The sequence below is a fragment of the Mustela nigripes genome, chromosome 3 (assembly GCF_022355385.1).
Source record: "Mustela nigripes isolate SB6536 chromosome 3, MUSNIG.SB6536, whole genome shotgun sequence".
Lineage (NCBI taxonomy): Eukaryota > Metazoa > Chordata > Mammalia > Carnivora > Mustelidae > Mustela > Mustela nigripes.
This window is the reverse complement of record NC_081559.1, coordinates 132,438,296-132,454,144: the sequence shown is the minus strand read 5'-3', so window position 1 is coordinate 132,454,144 and position 15,849 is coordinate 132,438,296. Positions and strand designations below refer to the sequence as shown.

Sequence of the window (15,849 nt, the reverse complement as noted above, 5' to 3'; positions counted from 1 at the left end):
ATAGATATAGATATAGATATAGATATAGATATATAGATATGGATATCTATATATCCATATATATGGATGGATATATATAGATATATATACCTGGATATATATCGATATATATAGATATCCATCCCCATTGGGGGAGGCCAGTACTCTGCACAAATCCGCCATGAGAGCTCACTAAAGATCTCTTATTTCACCCACACATCTCCTGTCCTCCCTCTTATAATCAGTCTCTTACCCTACAACAATTCCCTTCACCTGCCTTTCACTCACCCCATCCCCATCAAAGGAAAAAAGATTTTTGGTTTTGAATAAGAAAAGAAATGGTGGCTACAAGGAGATGGACCAAGACAGATATTCAGGACCTGTGGGAAATAGGAGAGGCCCTGGGAAACCAGACAAGGGCATGGACATTGTACCTTGCCCTAATTCCCTTTGAAAACCCCCTGGCTCGATTCAGGCAGGTAATAAAATTTTATTATCGATGTTCTGACTCAGGCCTCAACATTTGATTTCCATGTCGTCTTCCTCAGCAATGACAATTAACTCAAAGTTAGTACTAAGTTAAAATTACTTTGACATGAACTACAAGATGTGGAATCAGCACCGCTTAGATTTACTTTTCTCCATGAGATAGAAAAAAAAAAGTGAAATGAAAATAAATATGCCACCATAAGGAATAGAATAGGTAAAGGAAAATAGAAGCATTGAGTCCCTTAAAATAATGTGGGAGCTGTTTCTGTCAGGAATAACATGTTACATAATTTGAGTTTCATGAATCAGCACTTTCGTCAGTAATTTACATGAATTAGAGAAAGAGAAAGAAAATATGAGGATTGGAAAAGGTAAAGTGGTTTCTGAAACAAGACAGGTTTCAAAAGTATTTTATTCCACCCCCACACAGAAGAATGTTGACAGGCAGATGACTCAGTCTTGCTTCATTAAGAGCTTCTTTCCACCTAATAGTCCTCATGGGAAAGGCCACCCCATCTCTCTTTTTTCCAACATACCCTTCTCAATTCCTCCCTGCAGGTATGGCCATAGTTTCCTCTCTAATTGAAGGTTAACCATCTGCAGGTCACATACTACAGGAAACAGAGATTATACTGGAAGGATATAAACAGTTGAGAGGTGTTTTTTTTTTTTTTTTGGTTGTTTTTTAAAAAGACTCTTTGGGGCACCTAGCTGGCTCAGTCAGGAAACGTAAGACTCTTGATCTTGGGGTCTTGAGTTCCAACCCCCTTCTGGATGTAGAGATTACTTAAATAAATAAAACTTTTTAAAAAAAGACCCTTTATACTAAAGTACTTATAACATTTCAAAAAACATAGTAGTAGTAGTGTAGCGTCATGCATGCTTCAAAAAAAAAAATAGTAATACCTATGATCATTGTTTTTGAACCTGGTCATAAATCTAAGTAGCTTAATTGAGTTCACTGCCCCTGAAAACCTACAGTGATTTGTAGTCCATAAAAATGACCTTCAATGAGCAGAGAGAGATAAAGAAGTGGTAGACACAAACAATGAAACCATACGTCCAGTCTAAACTATCTTCAAATCAGAAGAAAAAAGAAAGATGTTTGAGAAGAGAACAAAATAGCCAGCCTATGGCTTTTTCAAAAACCAGAGTTGACAAATCCTAAGAAATGAGTCCAAAGGGCATTCTCATCTCTTTTGTCGAAAAGCTATTTGTAGAATCAGATACTGTTTGAAATAACTGGTGTAGGCCCGGAAATCTCTTGGGCATAAATCAATTATAGTGTTTGGGAAGCATAATGCTTGGAAAGAGCAAGAAATCTGAAGTCATTTGGAATCATTCACTTCACAATGTTTATTACAGGCTGGCACATACATGCCAGGCACTGTCCACACACCTGCTGCCTATTCAAGCTCTCTCCCCCACCTGCTGTACAACCTTGGCTAAGATATTTTAACATTTCTGTGCCTTAGTTTCCTCATCTGTAAAAACAAGAATAAAAAAATGGCTGTCAACTTCACAAATACATCTGGAAGCACTCTGTAAACCATGAAAGCCCGAGTTGTCATTTTGCTCAACTGAATTCACGAATGCCACTGTCTGTTGTACCATGGATTATATCAAAGGAAAATTGAGCCTCCCTGCTTCCAGGAGACACCTCATAATCCTATTAAATAAGGCTCAGAGTCTCATGTAATCATCTCTCTGGAAATTTAAATGGGGGATAGAGAAAGTCAGAAAGAGAAAGCAAGTATGACATGCAGATTTTGACATCAAATTGCTAATCATCATAATGACAAGAACCATGATTCACCATTTTGGGTCTCTACCAACCTGACCATCAGGCCAAGAACTCACTTAAAAAGGGTAGTTTATTCTGGAAAAATATTCTCCCTGCAAATATGCAAGTCACAAAAAGGACACTAAGCAGGTTGATCTATCAACTCAACGCTACCAAAACATATGGCAGTAAAATTACAAAGTATTATTTGTTATGTTGACGTGTACAAGCAAAAACAGCCTATTTTATAGTACTTTTCACTAAACTATGGTTTCATCAACTGTCAAACAGATTAGGAACAAAGCTCCTTTTCAAAACAAAATTAGGCTCCCTATAGTGGCAGTTGAAAAAGAGGGAAGTTCTGGTCTTTCCAGAGTTAGCTAATGATGGCACTACCGTAGATAAGAAAGACTATTTTACAGACGATGCTAGGGATCTGGCGGAGACCTGCAAGGAAGAGGTCTCATTCCCATAGCTCCAGACTCCCTTCCCCCAGGGAGTGAAGGGGTGGTGGCTAGTCTTACAGGAGTGGTAGCCAAGTGCGCCAGAAGGCACACCCAGTCCTAAAATATGCCTGAAACTTCCTCTAATGTTTCTAGCTCTTGCAAAGACATTTGGGGAACTGGTGTACACAACCTCTTCACTGCTGTAACCGCTATAATTTAAAAATTTGCGTTAACAGTTTGAGTTAATATTTATAAAACACTAAAAAGGAGCCCAAGCATGTGGTAAGAACCATTTAAATGTTTATTAAATAAATAAGTCACTTCCCAGATTGGTTGGGTAAATCCTCAACCTAGAAACAAAGTAGAGAGTCAAAGCGCATAACAGTCTGATAGTTTTAAATAAAGACTCGGGAACCGTAGTGCTCTGTATCTATTCCTGCATTTCTCAAGTGTACCTGCAGCTCAAGTATGTGGTCTCTTGCGTAGGGCCAAAATTCTCCCCCTGGTTCAGAAATCACTGTGCAAAATTAAATGATGAAAGAATTTGAGTCTCAAGAGATGAATTCTTTCTTTTTTTCTATCTTCTCAACTAACCACCACTAAAAATGACAAATCTGAAAATCCGAAAGCGCTCTAAATGGTACGTATCAACACTAAAGCTGTGGGAATCAACAGAGCCAAATTCACTTCAAAAAGAGACGGAAAGGGTTTAAATCACAGAGAACTTAAGGGTTGTAAAGCATTCGTCTCAGATCTCAGTCCGATGACGACAGGTTAACGATTCCCGTGCCCCCCACTCCCGGGGCCTCTCTCCATCCCGGATCCTCGCAGGTGACCCGCACCCTCTTTCGACCTCAGCTGGGGGTCTCCCACCCTCCCACCCTCCCAGCTCCCAGCTCCTCTAAGCCGGGAAGCTGCGCACTGTGTTAACAATGTCCGTCCACTGACACGGCTCGAGCGTTTAGGAATCAAAAGGCAGAACGTGAAGGCACCTCGAGGAAACACAGACCACAAACTCTTCGAGTCGGGAGCTGGGCGGCGGGATTGCTTCTCCCCTTCCACCAACTCGGAGGTTTTCGGTCTGAGGGGCCAGGGGAGCTGCCAAGACTCCCGGGAAAGTCACGTTGGCTCCAAGAGGCAGCAGTCGAGGCCCAGGCACCGCTCGCCCCGCCCCGTCTCACCCTCCCGGGGGGCTCCGGCCGCGGCCCGAACGCGCGCGAACCCTGCGGCTGGCCCACCCGCCTTGGGTCCCGGCCGGCCCCGCACCTACCCCGCTCCACGGTGCTGCCTCCTGGCGCGGCGGGCGCGGAGCCGAGCGCACTCGCGTTTCCTCCTTCCCCGCAGGGCCGCCGGGCGCCGCCGTTTCCTCCCTGACGCGTCACGGAGGCCGGCGGCTCCTCCCGCAGTGTGCCGGGCGGCCCGGGAGAGCCGGGCGGCGGGCAGTGCGGCCGGAGGCCGCCCGCGCCGAGGATGGGGCTGCGACGCCGGGCTGGAGCCGCAGGCTGGCCGGCCCCTACTCAGGCCCGCGGCGCGGAAATCTCTTCGCCGTGCACCCCGGCGAAAGCCCGGCCACAGCGCGCGGTCTGCCTCCCGCCTCGCCGCGTGCGCAAAGTTGAGGGGACACCGGTGGATCTTGTCTAGAGGCTGGAGCTCCTCGGGGTTTCCTGCGGCTCAGCGGCTAGTGACTGCTGCCCTGGGGCTGGAGAGCCGCGTGCGCCGACGCGCCCGGACGCCTGGGGGAGACGACCCTGGCGTACGCCGAGAGCCGGACCGCGGGGCAGCCGGAGGAGGAAGAATCACCCCGGGAACGGCCTGGTGGGCCCGTGGCTGGCTGTAAACTGGAAACTCAGGGAAGGGAAATAAGTATCCAAATAATTTAGGGGAACAACTATGCTTCATTTGGGTTACTTGAAGTTTTCTACTTTTTTCATCAGCAGTGTTTTGGCTTTTGAGTTTACAGATAGGTCAGAAATTGGCGGATCCTGGGGACAGAGAAATTTCCTTTCCACGCATTTTCCAAGTCCACTTTTTTTTTTTTTTTTATCCCCATAAATCTCTAAGTCAGCTGAGGTCACACTTTACAGTTTCTTATTACTCTTTCTCATTCTTTAAATATAGAAGTTACATTTTGTCTCCTTTTTCCCCCCAGATAAAGAGAGGTAAAGAAGGTGAGTGGAAAAGAATGACGCGATTCAGTGGGCGCGGAATAAAGTGGTCAGGATTTGCAAGCAGAGTAGGGTTTTCATTTCCCCACAACACTACTGTGGTTTAAGTTTTATCGGGTATCTCTTGAAGATAGACTCAGACAAAGATATAGCATGTCTATATGATGTTTTAGATTTTTAAAAAAAGATCTTATTTATTTATTTGACAGAGAGAGAGATCACAAATAGGCAGAGAGGCAGGCAGAGAAGGAGGTGGCAAGCTCCAGGGGACTGGATCCCAGGACCCTGAGATCATGACCTGAGCTGAAGGCAGAGGCTTTAACCCACTGAGCCACCCAGGCGCCCTATGATGTTTTAGATTTTGAGGGATGATCTATATACTTCAGATCATAAGATTCCAGAGAATATGCCATAAATCTATGAACAAATAAACTTCCAAAGGTAATTAGAGAAGCCAGCGTTTATGTGTGGCTTTCCTAAACAGAGGACATTTCCTTATGTTTTAAAAGAATATTCAAAAATTTAACCCACAGGTAAGGTTGAGAATATTCATTTGTAATGTCAATTAACACAGTATGACCTTTTCCTTCTTAAAGACAATGAATTGTGAATCCAATATTTTTATACTTCAAAACATAATAATGCTGCAGAACTTTCTAAACAATGATCTTCAGTGGCATACGGAAATAGATGTAAAATACAGTAGATACAAATCAACACACTGCTATGGTTCTTTGTATGTTTTCATTGTGATCCACACAATGAGGCACAGAGAAGCTACAGAATTTCCTCCCTTGTAACAAAAACCAACAAGTAATCAGTGTATCTCTTAATTAAAACCATATTCACCATGCTGAAAAATTTCTCAGACAAAAGGAAATTTTGTGTCACTAAACTCCAAATATAATGACATCATTCTCACTTCAGAGATACATACCTAGCTATGACATTTCAACTTTTCCTTCCCTCCCTCCTTCCCTTCCTTCCTTCCTTCCCTTCTTCTTCCTCCTTAAAAAACAAAACATCTGGGAGCCATTACATTTGCAGAATAAATCTGTCTTCCTGCTGTGAAGAACACACACACACATGCATTCACACCACCTCCCACAAAATTTTAAGATAAGAAGGTGGGTGAGCCACGTTCAACTGATAAGAAGTTGCATATTTTGCATTTATATCTGAGAGCTGCAATTTACTACTATGATTTCTCAGAATATTAGAGGTTGTCAATGTATTCACAAACTTAAAAGGCTTTTTCACTTAAAATTAATTTTAAAGGCATACTTTTAAGTCTGATCACTTTGATTAATCATACTCACAGATCATATCTCTATGTTCTATTATGTTTCCAATTTCTTTATAGAGTAAAAGAAAAGTTGAATGTTCAGCTAAATGTCTATCTGATATTTATGCTTTTATAAAAGGTTTCATACAAATAAAATTTTAAAACGGAAAAAGTTTTTTGTTTAGACTGTGGGTTCCAATATTTTGTCTGGAAATAATGACTCTATTCATGCAGATAGGGCAAATATTTTGTTCGTATATTTACAGAGCTTATGTACAAATTATGAGCATAAGCTTTGGAATTGGACAGACTTGGGTTTTAAACTCTGGTTCTGCCACTTTCTACTTCGGGCAAATTATTTTACCTCTCTGAGCACTGGTTTCATCAGTAACATAGGATAATAGTACTTATCTCTTCTCAATGAAAGAGAGATAAATGGGACGCCTGGGTGGCTCAGTTGGTTGGACGACTGCCTTCGGCTCAGGTCATGATCCTGGAGTCCCGGGATCGAGTCCCGCATCGGACTCCCAGCTCCATGGGGAGTCTGCTTCTCTCTCTGACCTTCTTCTCATTCATGCTCTCTCTCACTGTCTCTCTCTCAAGTAAATAAATAAAATCTTTAAAAAAAAAAAAAAAAAGAAAGAGAGATAATAATAATGCTTATCTTATGAAATTGCTAAGAGAATCAAATGAACTTAGTAGGATGCCTGGCGCATAATATCAATTGATAGCTCTTTGTCATCATCATTCTGAGTAGCTCTAAGAGAGATATAAAAATGCCAATATTTTGTATTCCTTTTGTACTAGTATTAAGAATGGTCAAATTTTAGAGTTTGGGGAGATTTTTTTTTTTTTTGGTAGAGGTCTTAAAAGTAACAGGAAAAAAAACCATAAAATAGTTATTTTCAGGGTGCCTGGGTGGCTCAGTGGGTTAAGCCGCTGCCTTCGGCTCAGGTCATGATCTCAGGGTTCTGAGATCGAGTCCCACATCCGGCTCTCTGCTCAGCAGGGAGCCTGCTTCCTCCTCTCTCTCTCTCTGCTTACTTGTGTTCTCTCTCTCTGTCAAATAAATAAATAAAATCTTTAAAAAAAAAAAGTTATGTTCAGAACTTTAGAAAATTGGACTGGCCATACTGTAAACCATTGCCTTGAATATTAAAAACAAAAACAAACAACTATTTAACAAGAGAATACAGTATTCTTTTAGGTAACATATTCCCATGAGATGAGTGCTTGGTTTTCACCTACTCTTCAAAGTGGAAAACCTTTTCCCTAAACTGGTGCCTGATAAGGAACAATCATGAATTTTTATATCCTAATAAAGTCCTCTATTTGTAGTTCTTTCATTATAACTTTGGAAGCATTGAGGAGCATAACAATATAAAAAATATCACTTCCCATAGGGAGAAAATTTGACAAAATGACAACTATGGGACATGAATGGCTTCTATTCATAAGTCAGTTGGTAACGGAAGTGAGAGCCAGCATGCATTAGAATATTTGTTTCATAGCAGATAAATCAGCAAGACTAGAGAAGAATAGTGCTACCAACCACATGTTTACAAAAGCAAAGATGTTTTTGATTCATATTATTTGTATTTCTATCATAGCACCTTTTCCTTTATTCTCCTACAAACTCATCTCTTAAAGTGGGTCAGACACCATGAGCTGTTGCTACAGTTTCCATCCATGTTTATCGTTCAATATACCAGTCGCAGCATCCCACATCTTCAAAAACAAAACCCACAACATTTTTCTTGGGAGGTTAGTTTAAGGATAGCCCAAGCCATGAATTGGCCCAGGAAATTGTTCACCTGTAAAGCCTGCTGTGAAATAGGTAAGAAGATGAGAATTAAAGTGACTAATTTATTGAATTTTCTGAGCAAAACAGTTTAGTACAAAACAAAGCCACCTAAGGGATAGTTAGAAAAAATCAGATACTCATGGGAATTGATGAGTATTGACACTGGTTTATACCACCGTGGCACAGAGCCAAATTAACTTATTTCCTTCATTTAGAAAATGGTTCAGAGTATACTCGTTTTGAGTGTTGAGGGTGGGAATGGCCCAAAGCTTAACATCTTTGTTAGACAAAATTAGCCATGTTCAGACTCAAAACTGAAATGCCTGAATTCAAATGTGTTTTGTAACAAAGTGAAAACCATTTTGAAGCAAGACTACATTAGGGTCAAATATAAGGTCCTTTAGATCACAGGACTTTTTCACTTTCTATATTAGACTCCTGAGAAAAACCAAGGGCAAGTGTTAAGAGATCAGAACCCTTACATTGCTGGCACAGCTTTTTGATAAAAGTTGTTAGAAATTACTTTAAGTCTTGCTAAGACCTTTAATTATCTGAAGTAAAACAATTATCCTTCCCTACTAAGTAAATTAAGGAAACCTCATTGTCTTTCAATCTAGTTATTATGAGTATCAAGAACAAAATACAAATCACCCTTTTTTCTTTCTCATTTTTTTTTTTTTCCTGTCTCTTGTTTGGGTAGTCTGTTACATACATAAATTATATCTGTTAAGACAGATACACAAGTTGTGTCAGCAGTTACTGTGTTCCTCAGAGAATTATATTAGGCATTTGAGCTCAAACCTGCTAGGTGGACTTTGAAGATAACAATTATTTTAGTTGCTTATCAGTAGGAAATAATAGCTTTTCTTAAACACTATTCATTTGGTGACTCAGTTACTTACTGTTAATTATGTACAATGAATGATTGAACCCCTTTCAAATGCAAAGGCTTAGTAGCCTCTGGCTTAAAAGAGTATGTTGCTGTTATTTCTGCAACTAATTCTCTAAGGCATGTGTGTCTGGCTCAACCAGATGTGTCAAAGAGTCAGACAGACTTTAAGAGATTATAACTTTTCATAGACCAGAAGACCCTTAAATTCTCTAGGTTTTCTAGAGTAAACAACCCCCGTTCTTTTAAATTTGTCTCACACCCCCCCCTTTTTTTTTAAATGATTTATGACTCTCATCTGAATTCTTCCCAAATTCTCCATATTCTTCTTTAGATAAGATACCCAGTATGAGACATGGAACTCTATGAAGGGTCAGGTGAGTCCTTAGTACAGTGAGAGCATCCTCTCACAGCTCAATTCACACTCCTATATTGCAACTTAAAATCTCTCTCACATTTAAAATTACATTTCATCATTATATGTTTTCTTGCATTATATTTAAGAGGTTGTTTTGATTATCCCTATACCTATTTTATCAAAACTGTACTTTTCTTCAGTGATTTTGAATTTCATCATATTTGTTAAGTCAAAAAAAAATCCAAGGTTGGGGGGTACATCCCAAGGCCATGTAAGACAATCTAATACAGTTCAGAAAGAAACTACTCCAATGTCTATTTGTTTAATCTTCAAAGAAAGAGGTTAGGGGCACTTGGGTGGCTCAGTCAGTAGGTATCTGCCTTTGGCTCAGGTCAGGATCCCAAGGTCCTGGGATCGAGCCCCACATCAGGCTCTCTGCTCAGTGGGGAGCCTGCTTTCCCCTCTCCTCCCCACTCATGCTCTCTGTTGCTTTCTCTGTCTCTCTCTCTCTCAAATGAATAAATAAAAATTTAAAAAAATAAATAAAAAGAAAGAAGTTAAACTTTCCTATTTAGCATACATCTTGACCCTGGGCTTGCTCATACAGTCCTTTGTCAGATAGTCACTGATGTGCTCTGTGAGGTAACCAGAGAAGGGTGGGCTTCCCCCTTGCAGGGAAGCTTTCCTTTAACCAACATCAGTGTACTGCAGTTTTGTGTAGCATAGGAAATCATCAATGTGGTTAGTCTTGTAAAAACAAATCCTTTTAGTAGAAACTATAAAATACTTTGTACTGAGATGGAGAGTTACTGTGGAAATTCTTTAACTTCTACTGAAGTATTTAGGACACTTAGTGATAAAAGCATTGCTCCTGCATACACACTACCTGGTCTGACCATAGTTCCGCCATACCAGCCATGTAATCCTGGGCAAATTATTTAACATCTCTGAGGTTTCATTTCCTCATCTGTAAATTGGAAAGCATAATTGTATCTACTGAATCAGGTTGTTCTGAGGATGATATAAGCTAATATCTAAAAATCTACCATGAAAATAAGCACTATATAAGCACTGGTTATTATTAATACTTAAAAGAATAAATATTAGGATGAAGATGTATTTTCCTCTAACAAAAACAAGGGATCCAGATTTCCCTACGTTTTCTGGGAGTAGTATTTTCCTTTTAAGGTGAAGTTTTGGGCGCCTGGGTGGCTCAGTGGATTAAGCCACTGCCTTCGGCTCAGGTCATGATCTCAGGGTCCTGGGATCGAGTCCCGCGTCGGGCTCTCTGCTCAGCAGGGAGCCTGCTTCCCTCTCTCTCTCTGCCTGCCTCTCTGTCTACTGTGATCTCTCTCTGTCAAATGAATAAATAAAATCTTTAAAAAAAAAAAAAAGGGGAAGTTTTAACATTGCATGAGAGAGTAATTCCATCCACTCTCTCTTTTAAGTGTGCATGTGCTTTGAAAGAAACACTTTGGAGAGAATGTTTGAAAATTATGTTTAGAAATATTTCTGTCAGTGTGTAATTTTGCTGCAAAAAAACCAGTTTGTGTGTGTGTCCTTTTAAAACTCTCATATATGCATACTTAAAAATTTTGGAAACACAATTTTTTATTTCTTTAAATACTTTCCAAATAATTTCAGTGGGCCTTAAACTAATTAAAGTGCAATGCCTTTAAATTAGTTTTCAAGAATTGCTCATTGATAACAGAGAAAATGGGTATTTACTATTAAGACTCCAACAAAAACCTTTGCAGAAGTGGTTGATGAGACTGAAGAAGAAAATGAATACTTTAATAGATATAGCCAACAACAATGTATTTCTTCAATTTAAATCTAAATATCTTTTTGGGTATCAGCTATTAAAATGTAATATAAGAATAAACTAAACCCAGAACCAGATCTTTAACTCACTATATCACAAAGTGTTAAGCCAAGATTTTAACAAAGTAATAAAGTACCAAATAATAAAGCATCAAATGAAAGCAGAAAGGCTTTTATACTCTTGAAAAAATGCCATTAAATTATTTAAAGTATATTGATTATTTCATGTTTTTAAATTTAGAGTTCTGTTTTACAATGTGTACAATATATTAGAATAGGAGATCACGAATACATAATTTATACATATGTGCATTCTGGTTTGGTGTCATCTGAGAATTTAATGCCTTTTGTTCTCTTTCCTCTTCATTCAGTAACTATTTGTTGACTACCTAGTGTATGCCAGATACTGTGCTAGGCTAAGAGAGGTAGAAATTAAAAATATTATTCCCACCCCCAAAGAGTAGTTTAAAATAATTTATGAAACATGTAGTAAAGAACTGGTCCCACAACTAACCTTCACAGAATCACCTGTTTCTCAGCTCCTTCCCTTACTTCCACTCCTAGCCCTTGGCCTAGATAACGATTTGCTGTAGACTGGGATTTGAACTTGAAACTGGTCATTCGAATATCCACTTGGTTTTTTATGTAGCTTAAATAGACCATTTATGACTTATTTTCTCTTCTAGATATCTACAAGGTGCTTTTTATGCAATCGTATGTAAATATAAATTTCACTGATTCAATAAATATTTCCTATTCAAAGCACAGTGTTAAGACAGAAGGAAGGTTCAAGGTACAAACATGCATTGTGTTTTCAGAGGGTTTTTATATCCTTGACAGAAAATGAGAAAAACACGCTAATTTTTCCCTTTTGCTATGTGGAGTGCTACATTCACTAGGGAATGTATTCCTCGGTACATTGCCAATTTAACTACCTCACCACTTTTGTGTGGTGTGTTTCTTCAAGTCATACTGTTTGAAAGTTTTACAAGCATGCTATTTGGCTTCAACCACCTCTTTAAAATTTTATCTCATTACTTATAATTTCAACTCATGACTGGGGTAAATTAGTTTTAATTGCTAGTTATTTGCATTAGGAAACAATCATGAAAAATGAAGAAAAAACTGTTAAGATGATAGAAATTAAACTCCTACAATGGAATCCCATACCATTTCCCTAAATTAAAAAAGACAAACTGATGTGAGGTACTCACAGCAAGAAATTGAGTCATGTAACTACCTGGGGTCCCATTTAAACTCTGCAAATAAGCAAAGTCAAAGCTCACAGCCTTTGGAGGAAACTATATCTGTTTGACTTTTTAAAAGCAAGTGGTATCAACATTTTAGGGCATGGTATGAAAAGTCAGACTTAGTTGCAAAAGTCTGTGATAATATAAAATTCAATTTAGAAAAATATAAGCAGCCCATTAAGGCAATAGAGACAATATTTTTATTTGAATTTTAATGGATACGTATATACTCCTTGGGCTAACCCACTGCCCCACCAAAATCCAATTTTCACTATAATAATCATTTTCACAGAAAATAGAGGGGCACCTGGGTGGCTCAGTCAGTTAAACATCCAACTCTTGATTTCATGATCTTGGGGTCGTGGGATGGAGCTCCACCTTGGGCTCTATGTTCAGTGTGGAGTCTGCTTGAGATTCTCTACCTCTGCCCCCCCACCTCCCCCTGTCAAATAAATGAATAAATAAATAAAATCTTTGCAAATTTTTTTAATTAAAAAATAGAATAGAAAATACCATTTGAACAAATTTCAGTATAGTGTACTGACTAAGCACATGGCTTTAGAGGAAAATATTTCTGAGTTTGAATCTCACTGCTGCTTACAGGCTCTGGACCGAAGCACATTTCCTATGTTTTCTAATTTGTAAACTTAGTTCCTACTTCATAAGGTTGTTGTGAAGATTAGGTAAGATAAAATTCATAGTGATGTACCTACTTATTATGGTAGGCAGAATGATGGCCTCCAAAAGATACCCACGTCCTACTCCCTGGAACCTTAAACTAAGTATGTTACATTACATGGCAAAGAATTTTGTGGACAGTACGGATGGACTTTGAGGCCATTATGCTAAGTGAATTAAGTCACACAAGAAATGACAAATACTACAGATTTTTACTTGTGTATGGAATCTAAAACAAAACAAAAATGAACTCAGATTAACAGAGAACAGATTGGTGGCTGCCAGAAGCAGTGTTGGGTGGGGAGGGGGTTAGGTAAAATGACTGCAGTTGGCCAAAAGGTACATGTTTCCAGTTATAAAATAAATAAGTCATGGGATGTAATGCACAGTATGGTAACTATAGTTAATAATGTTGTATTGTATATCTGAAAGTTGCTAAGAGATTAGATCTTCAAATTTCTATAACAAAAAAGACATTATAACTATGTGTGGTGGTGGATGTTAAACTAGACTTGCGGTGATCACTTAGCAGTATATACAGATATCGAATCATTATGCTGAACACCTGAAAATAATATGATGTCATATGTTAATTATATCTCAATTTATAAAAATTAATTTTAAAAAAGAATTAAGGTTGCCACTCAGTTGGCCTTAAGATAGGAAGAATATTCTGGATTTTCTGAGTGGGTCTAAGGTGATCACAAGAATCTTTAAAAGTGAAAAGGACGAAGGCAAAAGAAGAGTTAGAGAAAAAGATGTCACTATGGACGGATGGCTGGAGGGATACAACATTGCTGGCTTCGAAGGTGGAGAAAGGGGCCTAGAGCCATGGAATGTGGGTGGCCTCTAGAAGTTGGAAAGGGCAAAAAAAGTGCAGCCCTGCTGACACACTGATTTTAGCTCAGTGCCACCAATGTCAGAGTTCAAACCTAGAGAGCTATAACACATTTGTGTTGTTTTAAGTCTCTAAGTATGTGGTAATTTGCTACAGCAACATATAAAAAGCAAGATAGGTATATAGATAAATCAGGAACTGTACAAGTTACAGTGGAGAGCAAGTACGGCATATAGAGAATTTCCCCCCTCCCCGCCCATTATAGAAAACATGCCAACTCACAAATGTTTTCATTTTTGTTTTCTTTCTAGTTGCAAGAGATCAATTTACCATGTCATAGGATTATTCTCCAAGCAATAGAAGTTGCTGTTGGCTAACAACTTAACCTATTATGGTTCCTCAATGATGACAGATGACAATTACAGAATATAAATTTTACCTAAGTACTATCTGGTCTCTTATATTTTACTTATTTATAATTTTTAAAAATTTTATTTTTTCACTAAATTCTGTACCCCACATGAGGCTCAAACTCATGACCCCAAGATCAAGAATCACATGCTCTACCAACTGAGCCAGCCAGGTGTCCCTAGTTTCTTATATTTTTATTTGTACCTAGAGTATCATAGTATCATCTGAGAGTATCATACGAATTAGTTATGAACTGATCATGCTAGAGGCTTACAGGAGTAGCCCTGTCATCTCCTGAGAGGTAAGCTCAGAGGTGCTCAAAGAAGGTAGGCCAAACTCACTGAGTATTTCCTACCTCTTCTTGGCTCTCTCAGAAGCACATTATGTACATTTTTGCCTTTATTTTTTTGAGATTTATTTATTTTAGAGAGAGAGCAAGCACTTGCACATGCACGTGATGTGGGGAGAAAGGGCAGATGGAGAGGGAGAGAGTGAATCTCAGATTCCCCACTGGGTGTGGAGTCCAATGAAGGGCTCAGTTTCACGACTCTGAGACCATGACTTGAGCCAAAATCAAGATTGACCGACTGAGCCACCCAGGTGCTCCCATTATTGCCTTTAATCCACAGAACCACACCATCATTATCCACCCCCTTTTTTTTATATAGATAAAGGAACAGAAATTCAAAGAGGTGAAATAACCCTATCCAGGTCACATAGCAGGTAAGTGGCAGAAATGAGTCCATTTGTTTTGAAGCCCATGGTCTTTCTAAAGCACCACAGAGCCTTCCATGTCAATGGGTGGTGCTGGATGAAAGGCAGCAAGGACTAGGTGTAGACTAAATGCCTAAAGCACCAGGAAGGCACCTGAGAGAAGGCACCTAAGTGTCAGAAGAGGTGAAAGTGAGATGATAAATGGTAACTGACTGGCAGTCTTCATGAGATGAAAGAGGTGTCTGCCCTCTTTAAAGGGACAGCTGATGGCTGCTACCAGCTGTTGCTATGTTAGCACATGGGCCCAATGTTGCCAGATCTATTACTTTTTCTATAAAAGCTAGCAATATGGGCGCCTGGATGGCTCAGTTGGTTGAATGACTGCCTTTGGTTCAAGTCCCTCCTCTGGCTCCCTGCTCAGCAGGGAGTTTGCTTCTCCCTCTAACCATATCCCCTCTCTGCTCCCTCTGGTGTGCTCTCTCTCTTTCTCAAATAATAAAAAAATCTTAAAAAAAAAAAAAAGCTCACAATATACATTTTAATGTGAAATGGCATAACTGCAAAATGCTAGGAACAAATTCAGGTTTTCTTAAAACACCGTGCAGGCCAAATGAGCCACATCTATCAAGGAAATTTGCCGCAGGGGCTACCAATTTGAGACCACTAGCATTGATCCCTAGGACCCAGGGAGCGGTCTGTAGTCTTGCTAAATGAGACGTGGAAAGGATTGAATTAGCTTTTGATTGAGCTCATTGAGGGAAGAGATACCCTAACCTAAGAAAAAGGGAGGCTTATTCCAGGGCATGGAGGCACATTGGAGAAGGGAGTATGACTCAGCTTTTCCACAGAATCTTCTTAAAGACACCAATAATTAAAGCAACTCTAAACATATCAACCCCCTGGGTTTGCTAATGCATTTTTGCATTTAAGCATTTT

The 15,849-nt window shown here is 39.4% G+C and overlaps 1 protein-coding gene across 1 annotated transcript in view; it reads right to left on the bottom strand.

Annotated features, from left to right (window-relative positions):
* SGK3 (serum/glucocorticoid regulated kinase family member 3) overlaps nucleotides 1–4,511 on the bottom strand; it is a 146,251-nt gene extending 141,740 nt beyond the window's left edge. The window contains exon 1 of the mRNA XM_059394668.1: nucleotides 3,968–4,511. The gene's annotated coding sequence lies outside the window, so the exon portion shown is untranslated. The remainder of the gene's footprint in view (nucleotides 1–3,967) is intronic.
* Nucleotides 4,512–15,849: the final 11,338 nt, after the last annotated feature.